We start from the raw sequence: 22,235 nt of genomic DNA, 5'->3' as shown, positions 1-22,235 counted from the left end.
CTGTTCCTGATCACTAGGAACAGATAATCTCACTCTACTCCCCTGACAGAACGGGGATCTGCTTGTTTACACTGGTAGATCCCTGTTCTGGCTCTCTGTGGAGCGAGCGCAGGTGGCTGGCGGACATTGAGTCTGCTGGACCCGCTGATTGGCTCCCACGCTAGCGAATGGGCATGTGCATGCACCCAAAGTAAAATGGCGGTGATTCACACAGGAGAGCTAACCTACCATAATACAACTGCGGTGGCTGGTCTAGAAGTAGTTATAAAAAAACACAAAGCTTTACAATCACTTTAAGATAAAAAAAAAATGCTGGAAAAATTGCTGGATAAAAACGCTAGAAATAGCTTTTTGTAGTAGCGTTTTAGGAGCATTAGCATTTTATTGACATTTTTGCAATAAAAGGGTGAAGCTTAAAACGCTATTAGTAGCGTTTAGAAGTGTTTCTGCTGGGAAAATGCTCCGGGAGACTATAAAAAATAAAATAAAATAACAATTCTGCTTTTGAATGCTTAAAGTGGTTGTAAACCCTTACAAACCCCTTTGACCTACAGGTAAGCCTAGATTAAGGCTTACCTGTAGGTCCAAGAAATATCTCCTAAACCTACACGGTTTAGGAGATATTTACAAAAAGACAGGCACCGCTGTCTATGGCACATGCAGGCGCACTGAGCACGCCGCAGATCACGGCGATATGCCGCTCGTGCCGGCTCCCATGCGAATGCGTGGGATTGACGTCATCGTGGCTCACAGCGCCGGAGAAGCGAGACCCGGAAGTCACTCTGGGATACATGGCAGCGGCGGAGAGGAGGAGGACCGCTTTGGGGGCTTTGTTCTTGGGTAAGTTATTCATAATGAGCTAGTATGCTATGCATACTAGCTGATTATGCCTTTGCCTTGTAGGTTGCATTAAAAAAAAAAAAATAGCCTTCCTCTTTAAGCTCAAAAAATGCTAAGAGCCTAAAGTAGTATTTACTAAAGGCAAATCCACTTTGCACTGCAAGTGTTTTTGGAAATTAAGTCACTGTAGATCCGAGGGGAACATGCAAGGAAAATAAAAAACAGCATTTTAGCTTGCACATGATTGGATGATAAAATCAGCAGAGCTTCCCCTCATTTCAGATCTACCCATCAGATTTACAGCGACTGCACCTCCAAGTGCACTTTCAGTACAAAGTGGATTTGCCTTTGTAAATAACCCCCATAGATTAACATTATATATCTTCTAGGAGCAGAAAAAAATGCTAATAGCTGCAAGGAGCTTACAAAAACGCATGGGAGGGTTTTTTGTTTTGTTTTAAAGCCATTCTGCAATGAGCAGTTGCAGTAATAAGTTTTATTATTTTGCAAAAAGGTTTAAACTTTATAAATAAAAACTGACCATTAGAAGCATCCCTGCCAGTGTTAGTCTGCACCAACTCATGTCACTGTCATCTTTATCTGGACAGTTTGGTCTTCAATGTAAAACAAAGACATGTGCAATAATAAAGGAATTCCTCCAGTATAGCAGAATACAACTCTTTTGACTATAGTGGTCTTTTATCAGTTCTATGGATCGTGTTCATATACTAGAGATAGCGATGTGTCTTCTCCTCCATGTAGTCTTCTCCTCCATGTAGTGTCCCCATAGGGCTCCTTGTATGTAGTCTCCCCATAGGGCTCCTTGTAGCTGCTATAGAAGGTGTGTGAGCCATAACACAAGCATGCCGCTGATGTCTTTGTAGTAGGGTAGGAAGGGGGCGCTTTAAGACTTCCATAGCCGTCTTCTTCTCACCTTTCAGCATCTCCCGATCTTCTGGTTTGGGGAAAAGACTCGGAGAGAGCAGTGATGACAATGAGAACCAGGCTGTGATCAATGGGAGGGGGTGACATGCTCAGTGGAAGCCTGCACCTGCCTCTCTCCTTGTCACATCTCATCACTGGGGGGATCTGTGGAGTCATCTAGCATGACATCAGCTGAGGGTAGTTTAACTCGCTGAAATATTCATGACATGGCAATAGGAACTGCTTGGTGGCTTTTAAAGTGATCTGCGGCGTCTAGTCTGTGCAAGGCTGAGCAGAGGAGGAAGATCTGTGCTGGAATTGTTAGGGGAAGGAGCTGACACTCACCTTCCAGGGAAAGAAGTGACAAAGTTGTGTGCTGTCACTTTGCAGAGCCCCAGCACCTGGAGAGACTCCATCCTGCCAGGATAAGAGGGGACTGTCAATGTATTCTTAGGGTGGGAGGGAGAAGAGGGGGAGCTTGCAGCAGCATCAGCTGGACTGAGAGGGGAATGAAGGATTCCTGTGGCACTCCTGAAGTTGTGCTTTACTCTGGAAGGAATTAATAACAGACAGAGGGGACTATAAAGCAAGAATTTGCACCCTGGAGCATCTATCTGGACCCAGCAAGGCAGATCCTGCTCCAAATTACCAAGCAGCTGCTTCTTTGACACCATAAGGTACAGAGACTTAGAATTCTGCTCTAATAACTTCTGTTGTTACATCTTCAGAGCCATTTCATAATCCACACACCACATTGTTTCTTGTGCTACCAATGTCACCCTCCTAGGAACCTGCCTGCACCTTTTACTCAAATTATTATTCTTATATTTGTGCAAACTTAGTCAGAATCCAAGGAAGGGTATGGGCATTTGCACAGAATAATGATCATGCATGCATAGATGATTCTTGTGTCTCCAACAAGGCAATGAAGCCATGTGTTACCAGCACCAGCTGCTGCTGATGAGTTTTTGCATAGGTTATCATGTGATCATTTCAATTAATTATCTAAGAGGTCATTTAACAAGAAAAATAAGTCACCTCTTACGTCTGGCTTGTTAACCTGATCAAATGAAATACTTTGTAAATATTTATATTATTTGAATAGATTGCTGATGCATTTGTTACATTTTTGTTTTGCATTTATTTTACATGGGATATATATAGTTAGTATATGTGTATATATATATATATATATATATATATATATATATGTGTGTGTGTGTATGTGTGTGTATGTGTATGTGTATATATATATATATATATATATATATATATATATATATATATATATATATATATATATATATATATATATAAATTTTTAAACAATGTAACAGCAATGTAAAGACAGCCTTTCTCAAGCCTGGGGTTCCTCCAGAGTTTTCTAGGTGTTTCTTGAGAAGTGAGCGATGGCAGATTGACAAAAGCCTAAGAGGGTCCTACAATGTTCAGTCTGTGCTTTATCTCTGGCCACCATTAGCGGTCATTTATATGACTGGGAAACCCTATGCATTTATTATTTTATGTAAAACTCTATGCAACCTACAGGTCATGCTAGTGTACCATCAGCTGTGCCTCTAATCATTTTATTTTGGGTTTTCTGAGTCTTGAAAACTATTTTAGGGGTTCCTTCCTGGTAACATGTTTGAGAAAGGCTGGTCTAAGCTTTGCTTTTTGTTATATATATAGATATAGATATATATATATATATATATATATATATATATATATATATATATATATATATATATAGATAGATAGATGGATATATTCAATAGAAATTGGTGAATATACTTGTGGAATATCAGCATATTACACAAATAAAAATGATATATGTGGAACTGTCATGTAGCGCTCATCAGGGATATAAGGATCATTGCCTATGTTCTAAACAGCCGTAGGTGTGCAATTCATATGCTGGCTTTATTCATGTCCAAAAGCTAAACACGCAAAGGCAACTCATTGTCATTCATCTGATGCTATTGGATCAGTCCCAGTGAATCATAGTGTAGTAATAGAATGCTTTGGATTCGTATAGACATCCCACACATGAACATTTGCCTCCAGAATATGGTATCATTCACACTGCTAATTTAAAAATAATTTTGGGTAACCCCTTCATTGTCAGGGACCAGGCTGAGCCTCTACTATAAGCTCAGCAGTCTTGTGACATATCAGACAGTAGTGACATTCGGATGTGACAGTCTTGCTCATAGTTTTAAAGTTTCCTGAGGCTAAATTGCATTTTATGGGGGCTGAAAGTTGGCGATCCTGTGGCTATCTGAAGCAAAGCCCTCAATTTCTGTGATCTCTGTGTAATACTGATACCTAAGGTGACAGTTATTGTGTATAATTGTTTAATAGTACATTTAGTAGTATGTTAGGTGATAACATATTCCTATGCTGATTATTGATCAGTTTTGTGTCTCTATAGCAAGACTAATCAATATATATTGTATTCTTATTGTCTCAGTGTTCATCAACAAATGTCAGATTGTATGGTGTCCTCAAAATGGAAATATATTAATAAGCAGTCTTGCATAACTTGTGTAAACTGTTGCTTCTACTGGCTGCTGGGGGCCAAAGCTTTCCCCTTGTCCTTTACTGGATGGATTGTTAGCTAACAATAGTTTAAAAAACAAACAAAAAAATGCTAATTCATATATAAAAATGTGTAATTTTATTATGTAGTCTGTGGAAAGTTTACGCTTACCTGTAATGTGTTTGCAAAAGGAAGAATCTTTGTTGAACGGTAAAAATAGGCAAAATTCTAAAAGAACTTGTAAAATAATTCAAGCTCAGAGTAACCATGTTCAATATGAGTAAAAACAATCTGAAATCTTTAATTCTGCTGTTGACATAGGTGGGATGTTGTAGACTGTGTGATGATTTGCTTCACCAACTGTTCTCCAGCAATGGTACATGTTGATACTTTGCCTCAAGGGATACTTTTGTCTGTTAAATTAAACTCAGAATAACCGGCTGAGTTTTAAAGTAACAAAAGTGAGATTACAAAAATGAAATAGAATGGGTGAATTCATTTAAAAACATAAAGGCTACTCGGGAAACATTTCCAATATAACTGGAAGGCAGTACAGTCAATTTAAACATTTAGGACTTCAGATAAAAATCCACACAGCCATCTATACTTCGTAACATTTGATTTTGCATAGTGGAGCGTAGTAAAATAAATAGTAAAATAAAGTTGAGAACTGCTCAAAGCAATGCATGCAGCGTGCAGAAATAAGGAACAATTTTAGATTGATAAAATCTAAACATAATCTGTTATTTGCATTCTATTTTTTCCCCTTAACATCTGAATAATGGATACTCCACTTAATATGCTTCTTCACACTACTTTTTGACACACTTAGTATGTATACATATTTGTATCATTTTAGCCTCGCCTTTAGTTATCCTTTTCATTATTGGGCTATACACCTGAGTAATGGATGCCCTTCTTATGAGATATGTTCACTTTTATTGTCCTTGTATATGTTTCATAAACTACCTGCACACTTGCATGACCTATCACAATTTCAGCACACTCTCCTACTAATTTTGACACTATGGGGGTTATTTATGAAAGACAAATCCACTTTTCACTGCAAATGCACTTGAAAGTGCAGTAACTCTAAATCTAAGGGGTAGATCTGAAATGAGGGGAAGCTCTGCTGATTTTATCATCCAATCATGTGCAAGCTAAAAAGTTGTTTTTTATTTTCCTTGCATATCCCCCCGGATCTACAGCGACTTTACGTCCAAGTGCACTTTTAGTGCAAAGTTGGTTTTCCTTTAGTAAATAAGCCCCTATATCAGGGATATGCAATTAGCGGACCTCCAGCTGTTGCTAAACTACAAGTCCCATCATGCCTCTGCCTCTTGCTGTCATGCTTGTGGCTCTAAGAGTCTTGTTATGCCTTATGAGAATTGTAGTTCTGCAACAGCTGGAGGTCCACTAATTGCATATCCCTGCCCTATATGTATACATATTGGTTTCATTTTACCCTCACCATTAGTTATCCTTTTTATAGTTCATGTTCACTTTATTGTCCCGGTATATATTTCATAAACTGCATGTACTTGTATGACATATCACATTCTCAACACACAATCCTTCTAGTTTTTGACACACCTAGTATGTATACATATTTGTTTCCTTTTAGCCTCGCCATTAGTTATACTTTTCATAGTTGAGCTATACATCTGAGTAATGAATGCTCTTCTTATCATGAGATATGTTCACCTTATTGTCCTCGTATATGTATCATAAACTGCCTGTATATTAGTATTGCATATCACAATTTCACAACACTCTCCTATTCGTTTTTTTACACACTTAGTATGTATATATATTGGTTTCATTTTAGCCTTGCCATTAGTTATCCTTTCAAAGTTGGCCTATACATCTACCTTGGGACTTTATCAATCTTTTACTTTTTTTCCCAGCCCCTAAATTATGTCTGTATCTACAGCAGTGCTCCAGATGTTTCTCCCTATGTGAAATGGGTATGTGCAAATAAAAAAGGTGTTTGTTACATCTTGTGCCTTTGTTAGAGTTTTGTGAGGAACAATTACCGGTTAGAGATTCACAGCTGTCAGTCACATTCTGCAGGTATCTACTAACCTCTTCATTCCCTGTCTCTGTTGCTTTCAGGAGTTTATTGTATTGGTTTCCACTTTATTTTTCACCTTATACAGACTATCAATCTAGTATTGTAGGGTTGTAATGCAAAGGTCAGAGACTGCTGACCTTCTTAGGTGCTTATAGTCTTTTGATATAGTGTCCCGTAGTTGTTTTCCTTGAGGACAAAATAACGTGGATGCTTGAGCAGAGCAAATGTATAGGAAGCTGTACCAAGAACCATTTGACCTAAAGGCACACATAGACAGAGGTTGATTGTTAAATGTAAAAAAAACAGCTGCGTTATAAACGGTGATAATCAAAAAAATACATAAATCAACAAATCAAACAAATAAAATATGGTATAACAGTAACAACATAAATGCCATATAATCAATCGAGCAACACCTGTGTATGACACAATCCAAGTGCAAATACACTAATATAGTTACCGTAGATAGTTTTCAAATACAAAGTTCATGAAAATTTGAGACAATTCACTAAGTGTTCAGATGAGAGAAGGGAACATCCAAACACCATGACACCACCTCCTTAGTAAAGATGCAGGCTTACAGATTTAGTGAACCCTCTAATCAAAGAGAGGTCAGATGAGCATATGGCCATACACTGTGGCCGGGGTGTGCAAAAGACTCCCATAAAATCCACTCAGAGGTAAGGATATTGGCTGTACTTCTCATCACAATAGCATCCAAGTGAGGCCACAATCAACATGAAAGGAGAAGCTCCACATAGTGTAAAACCTTTCTAATTATTTTATTAAAATAGGTTGCACTTACTGTACATTTCAAAAGTAGCATAAATCGCATGGTAAAATTAAATGTCGGACGGCTAATAACCTAGAAGCGTCCCGCACTTCCTAGAACAGGTGCAGGACACTTCAATGTTATTGGCTGGCAATTTTTCTATGAGATCTATGCTAATTTTAAAATGCAAGTGCAATTTATATTTTTAATAAAATACAAAGAAAAGTTTTCCACTATGCAAAGCTTCTCCTTTCATGTTGATTGCGGCCTTGCTTGGATGCCATTGGGATGAAAAGTGCACCCCATATCCTTACCTCTGAGTGGATTTTATGAGAGAGTCTTGTGAATACCCCGGTCCAGGGTGTTTGGCCATATGCTCATCTGTCTGACCTGTCTTTGATTAGAGGGTCCACTAAATTTGGTAAGCCTGCATCTTTACTAAGGTGGCGGTGTCATGATTTGGAGACCTGAATGGTGATTGGATGTTCCCTACTCTCATCCGAACACTTCTGAAGAGGATTGTAAACTTTTTATTTGAAAACTTTTTCACTATATTAGTGTATTTGCACTTGGATTTTGTTATACCCAGGTGTTACTTGATTATATTCCATTTATGTTGTTACTGTAATACAGTTTTTCTCAATTCCAGTCCTCATGGCCCACTAACAGGTCATGTTTTCAGGATTTCCCTCAGATAAAACAGCTGGGGTAATTACTAAGGCAGTGAAACTGATTAAATCACCTGTGCAAAATAATGGAAAGCCTGAAAACATGACCTGTTAGTGGGCCATGAGGACTGGAATTGAGAAACACTGCTGTAATACCATATTTTATTTTTTTAATTCTTCAATTTATGTATTTTTGATTATCACTGTTTATAGTGCGTCTCTTTTTTGACATATGAGTCTGTGGAAAATATCTCACAGCAGAGCTGCTGCTTTTCATTATTGTTTATACTATTTATAATTTTTCACTGTGATTTGTTATTATTTTCCAAGTGCATTTTTGGAGTTGGTACAGTAACAGGTTGATTGTTGCTGATTTCAACCACGTTGGATAAGGACCACTGTGATTTTGGGTGGCAGTACTGTGATGGATTATTGTCTTCTTGGCATATAGGCATATTTGTTTAGGCAATAATTGTGAAATGGTCATTTTTAATATCCACGGACAGCTTAAAAGAGGATAGCTAGTACTTTCCTAGGACGAAATGCTGGAGTTGTAATATAGGCCAGAAACTGCTCATTCAAGCACCATTAGGGGGTTAATTCAGTAGTCTTCAATTTTTTGTGCTTTTATTGTAAATACAGTTTTTTCATTGTTATCTAAATATGCCCTTCTTACTGGTATCATTGAACTACAGTTATGCCGGACACACAAGCCGACATTTTTTGGGTCCAGCATTTATCAATGACAATTGTGTGTTAAGCCTCATACACACGATAGGACTTTGTACAAACTTTCCCTTGGATTTTTGTACAAAGGGCGTCGGCCCTGAACTTATATTGCATACACACAGCAGGACTTTTTCAGCCAACTTTCACCAAATCATGTGGTTTTTCTGCTCTTTATCGCCACCTTTGGTCAACTTCTGTATTGTTGTCTGATCTTTTGCATTGGTTCTGAGCATGCCTGTTTGTACTTTGTACAAAAGTCCTATGGTTTTCTGTACACACGATCAGACTTTGCTCCATCGGACTTTTGTTGCCAGAAAGTTTGTCCGTTCGCACAGCCAACAAAAGTCTGATGAAAACCAAAAAAGTTTGTCCGATGGAGCGTACACACGGTCGGATGTTGCTCCAAAACAGCTAATTTGCATGTTTGTTGTCAAAAAGTCTGATCGTGTGTATGGGCCTTTAGGCTTATTGTACACAGGAGGTTTTAGAACCTCTCCTGAATGATTTAACTTGACATAGTAACTGACATTTAAAAATGTCAGTTTAACCACGTTTACATGCTGCACTTAGCCACGTTTGCATTTAGAGACTTGTGTTGGTGCCTTTCTGTCTCAACGTCCTACCTCTGAGAGCACTATGCATCCTTGTGGCTTCTTTTCCAAGAAATTGTCACATTGCGGAGTGCAATTACGAGATTGGTGACAGAGAGCTGTTGGCGATCATTTAGCCCTGAAAGAAGGGAGACATCTCCTCGAAGGTACCCCTTTGCAGGTTCTAATTCTTACTGACCATAAGAATCTCACATTCTTGTCTCAGGCTTTTTTTTTTTTTTTTTCAAATAAAAAAAGGAAAAACTCTTGTGAACGAAAATGTGGTTAAACGCGAGTTAACTCGTTTACAAGCTGTTACAGGTGTTTGTTGTTTCAAATGCTTCTGAACATCCTTCCTGAACGCATTTTTTTTGCCTTCCAAAAAATGCTTCTAAACCCAACTGCCTAGAAAAGACTACCGTATATACTCGAGTATAAGCCGAGATTTTCAGCCCCTTTTTTAGGGCTGAAAGTGCCCCCCTCGGGTTATACTCAAGTCACCGCCGTCTGTCTACACGATCAGTGTGTCGTGCAGACAGACGGCGGCCATTCCATTATTCAAAAGCCGCGCCTCCCTGTCTGTGATAGGCGGAACACTCAATTTCCCAGCAGTCAGTGGTCCGCCTATCACGGACATCCGCTCATCCTCATACTACGGACGAGGATGTCCGTGATAGGCGGAACACTGACTGCTGGGAAATTGAGTGTTCCGCCTATCACAGACGGAGGCGCGGCTTTTGAACAGTGGAATGGCCGCCGTCTGTCACAGACGAGAAGAGGTGCGGCGATCCTGGCATGTTTTTACATGCAGATCGCTGCAGAAGGACAAAGGCACAGGACAAAGGCACAGGACAAAGGCACAGGTATGGACGGACACACACACACAGGGATGGCCGGACACACACACAGGGATGGACGGACACACACACAGGGATGGACGGACGGACACACAGGGATGGACAGACACACAGGGATGGACGGACACACAGGGATGGACAGGCATGTCTCACCCTCGGCTTATACATGAGTCAATAAGTTTTCCCATTTTTTTTTGTGGTAAATTAGGGGCCTCGGCTTATATTCGGATTGACCTATACTCGAGTATATACGGTAAACGACTCTGTAACTCTGTGACTCTGTAAATGTACTAATAAGTTAACAGAGGAGAGTTCAGGGGCAGCTGAAAAAATCGCCCAACTGCTCCTAAACGTCCATTTACCAGCAGCAGTGTGCATGAGGCCTTAGGGTTAAGTATCAAGGTCAAAAACCATTACCAAGTTTAAAACCTGCAAACTCTGTTTATGTAGGTATCCTATTCTGTAATCACCACATGATAGTCAACAAGTGAAAAACACAAGTATTTTAGAACTATATAAAAATACCCTATGTACTGGTTTCATGGAACCACAGTTAGGCTGGCCATACATTATACAATTTTCTTCAATTTCCTTTACATTTACCTTCAACTATGTAGTGCAAGAGCCTGCCTAATTGCATACCAGAAAGTGTTTAGGTGTGACCTAATTTTATATGGTTTTGCTAAATCTACAGGTAAATTGTACAAGCAAAATTGTATAATGTATGACCAGCCTTATGCTGGCTACACAAGCCAACATTTATCAATGGCATGTGCATGTCCGGGCTAAGCATAAAAGTACACTATTATAAAATAAAAACTTGCAAACTCTGTTATGTAGGTATCATATTCTGTAATCGCTACATGATAGTTGATACGTGAAAAATGCAAGTATTTTGAGAACTTTTGTTTTCTGTGGAAGTACATGCTGTTCTTTGATTCTTTAACCACTTCAGCCCCAGAAGGATTTACCCCCTTCCTGACCAGAGCACTTTTTGCGATTCGGCACTGCGTCACTTTAACTGATAATTGCACGGTCGTACAACGTGGCTCCCAAACAAAATTGACGTCCTTTTTTTTCCCCCACAAATAGCGTTCTTTTGGTGGTGGTTGATCACCCCTGCAGTTTTTTTTACTTTTTGCTATAATAGCTATCCCCCAAAAATATATAAAACTTTTTTTTCCTCAGTTTAGGCTGATACGTATTCTTCTACATATTTTTGGTAAAAAAAAATTGCAATAATCGTTTATTGATTGGTTTGCGCAAAAGTTATAGTGTCTACAAAATAGGGGATAGTTTTATGGCATTTTTATTAATAATTTTTTTTTTTACTAGCAATGGCGGTGATCAGCGATTTTTATCATGACTGCGACATTATGGTGGACACATCGGACAATTTTGACAAATTTATGGGACCATTGGCATTAATACAGCGATTAAAATTGCATTGATTACTGTAAAAATGTCACTGACAGTGAAGGGGTTAACCACTAGGGAGCAGGGAGGAGTTAAGTGTGTCGTAGAGGAGTGTTTCTAACTGTCTAGGGGATGGGCTTGTGTGACGTGGACACTGATCGCTGCTCCCGATGACAGGGAGCAGACGATCATTGTCTTGTCACTAGGCAGAACGGGGAGATGCTGGTTGCACCGGCATCCTCCCATTCTTGAGCTCCGTGACACGATCGCGGGTATCCCCACAGCGATCGGGTCCGTGGACACAGTCACCTAACTCGCGGCAGGCGCGTGTGCTGCGCACAGCGGGAAATTTAAAGTAACGTACGGGTACGTTACTTTGCCCAGCCGTGCCATTCTGCCGACGTATATATGCCGACAGCGGCCGGCAAGTGGTTAAAGTGGTTGTATACCCATTTTTTATCTACAGTTAAGCCTCTAATAAGGCTTACCTGCAGGTGAAATAATTATATCTCCTAAATCTGTATGTCAGCGGTGCATGCGCTGTGAATGCCCGCTGACGCTGACGGACCTTGTTGGGAAGAAGACATCATCGCCGCTTTGGCCACTCACAGCGCCAGAACCGCGAACCCGGAAGACACGCTTAGGGCAAAATTTCAGCTCCCTCGGCATGCACCGGGATTAGATACCGACGCCTCATTCTAAGGTAGGTATTTCATAGGTATTTCATAATGAGCTAGTATGCATTGCATACTAGCTCATTATGCCTTATACTTACTGTTTTATTTTTATTTTTTCTGCTGGTGTACAAGCGCTTTAAGAGAGACTGCTGATTCTACATTAGACTAGCTGACTCTAAACAGCTTTTTGATGGGGGCACCATTGTGCAGGAGATATTCACAGGTATGAGTTCTCTAATCTGATAATCCTGATTTGTATGTTGTATGGAAAGAGGTACAAGTACAATGCTGTTACTTTTCACATTATCTACAACCTCTGTGTGAGCTGTAGGTTGCTGCTGAGCAATAAAAGGTTACAAATGTTAGGATTTTGATAGACCTAAGTGATATTCTTTCAAATGTAATGTTGTTTATTTTTAGCTGTGTGCTTTATATTATTGGTAGAGAAAATATCAGAAAATTTCCAGGTGCCAGGGTCGGTGGTTAATAGATCTTCTTTTTTATTTTTTTTTTTATTTTTTTTATTTAAAGATGATTTAACTGAATGAAATATATTTCAATGCAGAGTAAAGTTTGTATTCCTCCTCTAAGCCCTTGTACACACGGTCGGAGAATCCGTCGGAATGTGTCCTATCGCACCGTGTCGTCGGATAATCCGACTGTGTGTAGTATGCATAGGACTGATTCCGTCGGAATATCCGTCGGACCCAATTTTCCAACATGTTGGAAATATTTCCCGACCAACTGGGCCGGTCGGACATACTCCGATCATGTGTAGCGAATTTTGATCGGACCAAGTGCCACGCATGCTCAGATCAAATTCCTACATCAAAGCTATTGGCTACTAGCCTGAATGTAGTCCCATCTACGTCATCACGTTCTGAAAGATCGGATTTTTCGACAACTTAGTCCGACCGTGTGTATGCAACAGTTTTGGACAAGATCCGACGGACAAAATCCGACGGATTTGGTTGTCGAAATCTCCGACCGTGTGTACAAGGGCTAAGAATGCTTGCCCTTGTCCCAGTGGTGTAAAATGCTATTCGATGTTATGAATATTAGAATTTTTTAAACAAACAAAACATGGCCAATTTGCGTTCTCATAAAATGATGATCTATTATTGCATTGCGTACAGTGGTGTAAAAACAGCCATAGTAGGAAGCTTTAACTTAGCTGTTTTAGCAGTCTAGATTTATTGCCCCCCTGAACTTCTGTTACAGACTGATATTAACCCTATGTGCTTAATTCAGTCGACAGCTGAAATTTGCAGTTGTACAAACAAGCTGAAAATACTATAGATTAAAGCTCAATTCTGCGAATTACAAAAAAAAAAAAATACCCCTGCAGTGGGTCTCCATTACACTGCATGAGTTAAATAAGCATTCGCTCTAGGGGGATCAGGAATAGGGTTTAATATCTTACTACTTGCTCCAGCAGACTACCTCTGTCTCTGTCCGGTTCAATAAAGCTGCTTCTATAAGATTCTCTGGACCATGGTCTCACAATGATGTCATCAAGTACAGTGCAGCAGGGGCTCACCAAAAGCCACAGGAAAGGAGCACCAGAGCCTGCTGGATTAAGTACGGCAGGCCATAGATGTTAGCATTTTCTGCCCTGCAACCACGGATTGTAGGAAAGAAAATCACTCCCATTTCCCCATCACCACTGACTGTAAGAATCCCCCCTGAAGAGCTATTTTGTTCTCCCATCGGGGGGGCCCTTCCCCAACCAGGAGAACATAGTGATTTTTTTTTTTTGCTAGCGGCTATAGCCACTGGTAATAATCCCACCTTTAAGATCCAACATGTTGGTTATACCCAAGTCAATCGATTGATTGTTGGTTCGAATCTCGGCCTGTCCGTCCTGAACTGGGGAGATTTGAACCGTCTACAGCTGGCTTAAGGTAAGTATTCAATTTTATTTCTCATCTCCCAATGTTAATGAGTGTTTAACCCTCGCAGTGGTAATTTCTACAGATCCTGCCAGTACAAGGCGTAAGGTATTACATTTTATGTCTCATCCCATAACATTAATGAGTCTTTATCCCTCGCAGTGTTCATTTCTACAGTTAGGCTTTAAAGAAGTTTGTATTGTATTGAGTTATAGAGCAGTGTGCAAGAGCATTAATAATTTTGACATTATACAATGTCAGGATGTTTATTATTGTTTGCTGCTGTTACAACTACAAATTTTATCTACAGCCCTGGTTCCTAGTAGTGTACTGACTATGTTTCCTGTCTTTGACTTAAAGTGGTGCTAAAGCATTAAGGTGAGAAACCTTCTGTACTGCAGCTCCCCCTTTTTCTTATTTGAGCCTGATCTGATCCAGCAATGGGCAGAAATTCTGTGGTTCCAACTGCTTTCTCTCTCCTTGTTGGACTATTGATAGCAACAGGAACCATTGGCTCCCGCTCCTGTCAATTAAAAGGTGTGACACAGAAGTAGGGGGCGGGCCGAGTCCCGCTGTCTGTGGATGCAGCAGCGGGACTCAGGAGTGAGCATGCAGGCGGGCCCAGGAAAAGAGGCTTTCTGTGGGGGCACCCACCAAAGAGGAGGGGCCTGGAGTGCTGGAGGAGGACCCCAGAAGTAGAGGCTCGGGGCTGCTCTGTGCAAAAGCATTACCTGCACAGAGCAGGTAAGTATAGACGTAATAGGGCTGATAGTCAATAGTCAATGGGAAGTAGGACCAATGTAGTGCAAGAACCTTTTTCAAAGTTGGACCGATTTGTGTCAGACCATTTTAGACAGCTCTCCATTGAGTTATAAAGGTCATGCGGCATGAGCTCCCAAAGTCAGAGCGTTTTCATTGAAGCGTCCGCCTTTAATGAACAGAGATCTGACTTTGATCCCCAACAATACCAGGCACCATGGCTGGTATGAATCTTTAGGGGGAACTCCACGCAAAATGTTTAAAAAAAAAAAACGTCATGGGTTCCCCTCCAAGAGCATACCAAGCCCTTCAGTCTGGTATGGATTTTACGGGGAACCCCCACACTAAAAAAAAGGGTGTGGGTGTCCCTTCCTAAATCCACACCAGACTCTTATCTGAGCACACCGCCTGGCCGGTCAGGAAAGTGGGTGGGGATGAGCGAGCGCCCCCCCCTGAACCGTACCAGTCCACATGCCCTCAACATGGGGGGGGGGGGGGGGGTGGGTGCTTTAGGGCAGGGGGGCCCTGCGCTCTCCCACCTCAAAACACCTTGTTCCCATGTTGATGGGGACAAGGGCCTCTTCCTGGCCACGCTGGTTGTTGGGGTCTGCAGACGGGGGGCTTATTGGAATCTGGAAGTCCCCTTTAAGGGGCCCCCCACCTTATGTGAATGAGTATGGGATATATTGTACCCCTACCCATTCACCTAAAAAAAAATGTCAAAAATAAAACACAGTACACAGGTTTTTAAAGTAATTTATTAAGGCAGCTCCGTCGTCGCCTTTTCCCAAAAGTAGTTTGTGCATTACTTTTGGCGACTTCGGGGGAGATTTCAATAGACATCTGTGCATGAACCCACACAAATGTCTCTGAAATCACTCCTGAAGTAGGACTGAAATGTGAATTTGAATGTGTGCGAGTTTAGCTGAACTTGCACGATTTCAAACCCACCTTTAGTGTGAACCCAGGCTTAAACCTGGAAGCCGATTGGTTACTATTTCACCACATTCCATGTGCACCAGTTTTAGTAAATCTCCCCCAAAGTGTCACAGTTGACACTACCAGCTGTACAGATAGCTACCAAGGGTTCCCTATTAACATTTTGCTGGGGGCACATGGATTTTTTTGTCGCAATCTGGAGATTTCCCTTTACTTCATGCCCTGTAAACACAACAGGAAGTAAGAGGAAAGAACTCCAAATAGAATAAATCCCTAACATAAACTGGAACAAATATACCCATTGGGAGAATTCCCTCTTGCTTTTCTGATGACATTTACCTTCATTTTGATTACAAAGGTCACCAGGCTCAAAGAAGGCAAATCTCCCTTGCAAGAACACAGACAGCAATAAAAGCCTGACAAGGGTTCCAATCCCTCGCCACTCTATCCAACACCATATATTTGGCTCTAGCGTAAGTTGCATAAAGTGGAGAATTACCAATACCAATGGCCCTAAACAGACCTTTTCATTCCATTCTTACTATCATCTGTGTTCTTGAATGTATTTGAAACCTGGTAAATTGATACGCCAGATTAACTGTCATTCTTTAAAATGTGGTGTGGACTGGTTTTTGCCATGCTTAGGATATTTTTTAAATTAACACCATCAACCTGTGGATTTTTTCCTCAAATCTTTTGCCATACATTGAATACATTAGGTTTGCATATATCCTTTGTTTTGAAGCATCTACTTCATGTTTAGAATCTTCGTATATGTATTTTTTTCAAATGTGCTTATTTTTAGTTAAAATGGTATTGTTTTTGCAGAAGTCTATTTAAATGCAGAGTCCAGGGGTGTGCCCACATTCAGCCTACATAAGAGCCAATGCTATTTAACTGCAATTGTTCTTTTTATTCAGGGATTTTTGTCCAATCAAATGTTCAGTTCACCAACATTGGCACCACATACATGCTGAATGCTTATCTTTTTTACATACCTTGCATTTTCAGCTATTGGTATTTTTATCTTAACCTAAAATGTTTCCATCTCCAGTTAAAAGGTAGTGACATATTATTAATGAGTAATAACCTGTGTGATAATATTTGTGAATTGGCCACATTACGTTTTCGCTCTCTGTACACTTCTTTATGCCTTAGCACCCATGTAGCGAACATTGTATAAAAAATAAATAAAAAGGGAATTTTTGGATTTCTATTCAATGTAATATGCTATGAAATATATAGTATGGTAGAGTCTGAAAACTGTCATGCTGATGCTTTTGGCTTTTATACTTCATTGCACTGACCATGAACATGTTGATAGAAAATTATTCTGACTTTTCAGCAGCCTTTGTTTGCTGCTGGTTGCCCGGGCAGCTAGAATAGTTTTAAGGAACCAAAAATAGTGGCCAACTTGTTAGTGTACTTTAACTTAAATCTAACCCACAAATATAATACGTAAAGATAACCTTAATGTGTACTGTATGTCATGACAAAATTTTTAAATTATTAATTTAAAAAAGCTTGTTTCCTTTAGGTTCCTAAGTGCCATCTCTCATGTCCTTTTCTTTATTAGCCTTCATACGCTGTCCAACTTTAGATATAAGGAAAGGCAACATATTTGGTCCATGTCTTTAAATATAGAATACAGATAGATATGCAATTCGTATTTTTCAGGAGACGAACAATGGCAGCCTCCATATATCTTTCTTGTGTACTAGTATACTTTAGGGCCAGTTCACACCAGACGCAGTTCCGTTCAGTTCCGTGTGCTTTTTTTCTGCACTAAAAATGCAAGCACAGTGTTTTCCATGTATTTCAATGGCTCTAGTTCACACCATACAGTCAGTTTCTGGTCAGTTTCTGGTCAGTTTCTGGTGTAGAAAAAAAAACAGAACTGCATGGAACTGCATCTAGTGTGAACTGGCCCTTAAAGTGGTTGTAAACCTAAAAAATAAATAAATCCTGCCTGTACCTGTGTCCCCCTGTGTGCGCTGACCACGGTAATCATGGCTGCTGATACATGATACCGTGGTCAGTTTACGTGCATCCATCCCATGGTTTCTCCCTCTCTCCCTGACTGTCAGCTTAGGAGTATGTGTGTGTGTGAGCCACCTCCTCCCTGCCCCTCCCCTCCTGCAGATATGGCTGTACAATTACTAATCCCAAATCCTATTGCAGAAATATATACTGTGCAGCATTTGTGTTTTAAAAATCATGCAGCAAAAAAATCTTATTTCAGAGTGCCGCTGTGCGCTCATGTGACTTCCCGCCGATATCCTCCTCTCATTATGGCTGACATCAATGGGGAATCTTAACCCCCCCCCCCCCCCCCATTGTAGTCCTCAGATCGGGGAAGCTGATCGCCAGGAGGTTACATGATCGCACAGTGCGCTCTGAAATAGGATATTTTGCTTCATTATTTTTTAATTTTTTTAAATACACTGCACATTATATCTTTCTGTAACAGAGGGGATTCCAGGATTTGTGATTTGTGACTTTACAACCACTTTAGGGGTATAGATATCTGCAGATATTTATTTGTTAACAAACAACTTGGTATGATCAATGAGCTAAACTGTAAGGGTTGGTTCACACTGGGACGACTTGTTAGGCGACTTAGCCACTTGACAAGTCACGTCCCGTTCTGTACAATTGAACCATTCTAGACGCTCCGATTTAGAAAAAGGTTTAGAAAAAGGTTCCTGTATGAGTTTGGGGGCGACTTGAGGTGCCTTGCATTGACTTCTATAGAGAAGTCATTTTGCAAGTCGCAGCAGCGGTCGTGTCCAGGTCGCCTGAGGCAGTCGCTCTGCAAGTCGTGCTGCCTCAGTGTGAACCGACACTTAGGCCTCATGGACACTGCTGTTGATAAACGGATGTTTAGGAGCAGTTGGATGTTTTTTTTTTAGCAGCCCCTGAACTCTCCTCTGTTATCTTATCTGTCCATGTGCACTCAGTCGTTTAGTGTCATTTTTTTAAAGCAAAAAATTGCAATCAGGACAGAAGTTTATAGGCATTTGAAACGCCAAATGCTTGTAACGGCATGCAAATACATCTAAATATGGTAATTCACGTTTAGCCACGTTTCGTTTATAGGCATTTTCAATGGCAATACATTTATGACCATTTATTATGTAAAAAATGCTTCCAAATGTGGCTAAACACTGCACAATGGACATTTTTAACTTAGTTGGTTACTAGCTGTCAAGTTGCAGCATTCAGGAGAGGTTTTTAAACATCCGTGTACATGAAGCCTAAAAAACGTAAATACTTAAAAAAATAAATAAATACGTAAAAAATGAACTTGTAATAAACATCATTAAATTTTTCATGTGCCTTTTTGTTTTTGAAGATGGGTGTACACTAGGACAGTGATCAGGGCCAGGTAATCTGATGTTCCTTTGGTATCACATTTACAGATGTCTGCTTGTACTTTGTGTTCTTGAGCGCTGGGTGTAAACATGTTCTTTAGAAAGACAATAGATCTCTCTTGTTGATATTGGTGCTATGCAACACTTCTGTCAGAGAAGAATACAACTCGCACTTTGCAAGTACATCTGAGCTGGGTTTAGCACTAAATGGAGTGTCCATGGGAACTGTACCAAAAAGATCTACAACACTGAATATACTGTAACATAGGAAAAGCCTTTGGGATAGGGCTGCTCCCTAACACGTGTGGAACCCATCTTTGAAATTTTGTGTCCCAGTGGGTTTACTGTAAAAGATATTCGCAAACATCAATGTTCAGGGGAAGTTCTTATTAGTTTATATGTAGAAGACGCACTTATAAGCCCAAGAACAGGATACAGGTGGTCCCCTAGTTACAAACATCTGACTTACAAATGACTCCTACTTACAGAAGGCGACAACAGGAAGTGAGAGGAAATCTACCCATAGGAAGGAAAATTCACTCCTGTAAGCCCCCGTATACACGGTCGGACATTCCGATGGAAAATGTCCGATCGGACCGTGTTGTCGGATAATCCGACTGTGTGTGGGCTACATCAGACTTTTTCCGTCGGAATGTCTGACCAACAAAGTTTGAGAGCTGGATATAAAATTTTCTGACAACATGATCTGATCGGACTTTGTTTGATCGTTTGTAGAGAATTTCGATCGGACAAAGTGCCACGCATGCTCAGATCAAATTACGAGACCAAAGCTATTGGCTACTAGCCTGAACGTAGTCCCGTCATAATGAATGAACGTCATCACGTTACAAACGATCGGTTTTTCCGACAACTTTGTCCGACCGTGTGTATGCAACACCAGTTTAGGACAAAATCCTTTGGAAAAAATCAGACGGATTTTGTGGTCGGAATGTCCGATCGTGTGTACGGGGGCTAAGAGTTATTATGGAAAAAGGTACTTCCACTGATGCTTTATCGCCAATGCTTGTTTCCACAACAACCCAACATTTTCAAAAGCCAATTATCATTGGGGCAGAAAGTAAGGTGAAATCTTCTAAACATGGGCACAGACAGCAAAACAAACATTACAGGGGTGTTAACCCTTATCTATACTATCCAAAAAGTTGAACTTTTTTTTTTTTCACTGGAGCTACTTTTAAAATATATACATGTTCCGATTTACAAACCGATTCAATTTAAGAACAAACCTACAGACCCGATCTTGTTTGTAACCTGGGGACCGCCTGTATAGTGCCAAGCAATGCATACATACTGTATATAGGTTTATTTACTAAAGGATATAACACTGTTCACCTAGTAAAGTGATTGTTCACTTTGCACAGTGTATGTTAGGAAATAAAGTGATGTTACTTTGAATACCCAATCATGTGTCGGGGAAATTAAAAGGCTGATTTTTTTTTCTAGCACATGATTGGGTATTTAAAGTGAATGCAGCCCCACAGACTTGATCTTTTGCTTGCATGTCTTCTATGGACTATCATGTATTATATGCTGTATTTTGTATATGTAATATAAATCTTGTACTATTATATCCTGCATGGACTAGAAATTATTTTAGTAAGGAAAAATGTCATATACTGTAATTTTATCAGACGTGTCTATAAACAATAACAGAATACTATTATATCTGATACCTTTTTGGGATGGGTGGTTTAATAACAGTAGAAAACCAATGGCATAAAGCCTTAGGTAATGACCCAAACTTGTATCTAGCACAGGGATAGCCATGGTTTCTCAGGATTCTAAGAATCCGTCTCAAGCCCAGGAAAGCAGTAAAACAAAAGAATAAGTCGTACCACCTCTATGATCCTGATGACCTGCCAAATAAGACAAACGTGTCTGCTACTGGTTACTGTTAATTGTGAATAGCAGCTATCAGGACCCGTGACGGAATGCAAACAAAGAGTCAGGGTATCCCAGATTATGTCATTGACCAAATTTTGTCAATATTTGGTCAGTGAGATCAACGGGTATATCCTATCACTTTATTCACATTCACCTGTTGGCTAAAGAAATTTGTGGCAAGTAGCCTGGGAAGTAGACTTATTAGCAGGCATCATTCATTGTGACTAATGTGGGCATTGTGATTGATACCGTAATAGACTTACATCATGGGACTTTTTTTTTTTTTAAAGGACTGTCCCCCAGGTTTGTAGTTTTTATTTCCAAAAAATACTTTAAGAGGTACGTATTTACTTGTCAATTTTTTGGGTGAACGAGTAACCAGGGGTACTATACACCCCTTACTCATTCACATTGGGGACAGTATCTGGTGGCTCTTGAAAGGAGGCTTCTTGATTCTGGTATGTTTCCACCTGCAGCGCACACAAACGCTCGACTAGGGTGGTTGGGAAGGAGGCTCTTGTTCTCATCAACATGGAGACAAGGTGTTTAGCCAGGAAAGGTGGCCTGGTATGGTTTAGAAGGGGATGAGGCATGCTGGCTGAGCCCTCTCTGTCCTAGCCAAGCTGCTTGTTCATATAAGGGTCTGGTATGGATTCTAGAGGATGTTTTTTTTTTCATGGGGGTCCACCTTAAAATCCATACCAGACTATCAATTAGTATAAAGGTCTGGTATTTACCATATTACTAGTTGAAACAAAGTGGCTAGCAAATCTCATTACTGGCAGACTATTTGAATGGTGGATTTTTTTTCCCTTGAAAATTTAATTTTCTGTAGAACATGGTACAGATGTCTTACTTCCTAGGCAGGTTATAACATTCCCTGAGCATGTTATTTAAAAGAATTGTGTATTTTCAGTGTTGCACTTTAAGTTAACCACTTCAGCTCTGGGAGATTTTATCCCATTCATGACCAGGCTATTTTTTTGCTATTCGCCACTGTGATATTTTAACTGGCTATTGCGTAGTCATTGAACGCTGTACCAAAATTACATTTATATCATTTTTTTTACATACATAGAGATTTCTTTTGGTAGTATTTGGTCACCACTGGGTTTTTATTTTTGTGATATAAATGAAAAAGACTGAAAATGTTAGGAGAAAAAATATTTTTTTTTTTACTTTCTGCTATAAAACATATCTAATAAAAAATCAAATTTCTTCATAAATGTATTTCATAAAATGTATTCTGCTATATGTTGTTGATAAAAAAAAAACCC

At 40.0% G+C, this 22,235-nt stretch overlaps 1 protein-coding gene across 2 annotated transcripts in view; it reads left to right on the top strand.

Moving 5' to 3' along the window:
• The first annotated feature begins 2,274 nt into the window (after nucleotides 1–2,274).
• The window catches only part of CDH23 (cadherin related 23), a 1,769,196-nt gene continuing 1,749,235 nt past the window's right edge, over nucleotides 2,275–22,235 (top strand). For both annotated transcript variants that reach the window (XM_077454574.1, XM_077454575.1), the window contains exon 1: nucleotides 2,275–2,441. The gene's annotated coding sequence lies outside the window, so the exon portion shown is untranslated. The remainder of the gene's footprint in view (nucleotides 2,442–22,235) is intronic.

This window comes from Lithobates pipiens, unplaced genomic scaffold, assembly GCF_037356315.1.
Source record: "Lithobates pipiens isolate NorthernLeopardFrog02 unplaced genomic scaffold, aLitPip1_a1.2 Scaffold_25, whole genome shotgun sequence".
Lineage (NCBI taxonomy): Eukaryota > Metazoa > Chordata > Amphibia > Anura > Ranidae > Lithobates > Lithobates pipiens.
Note: the sequence above shows the minus strand (reverse complement) of the source record. Positions and strands in the feature narration are given on the sequence as shown.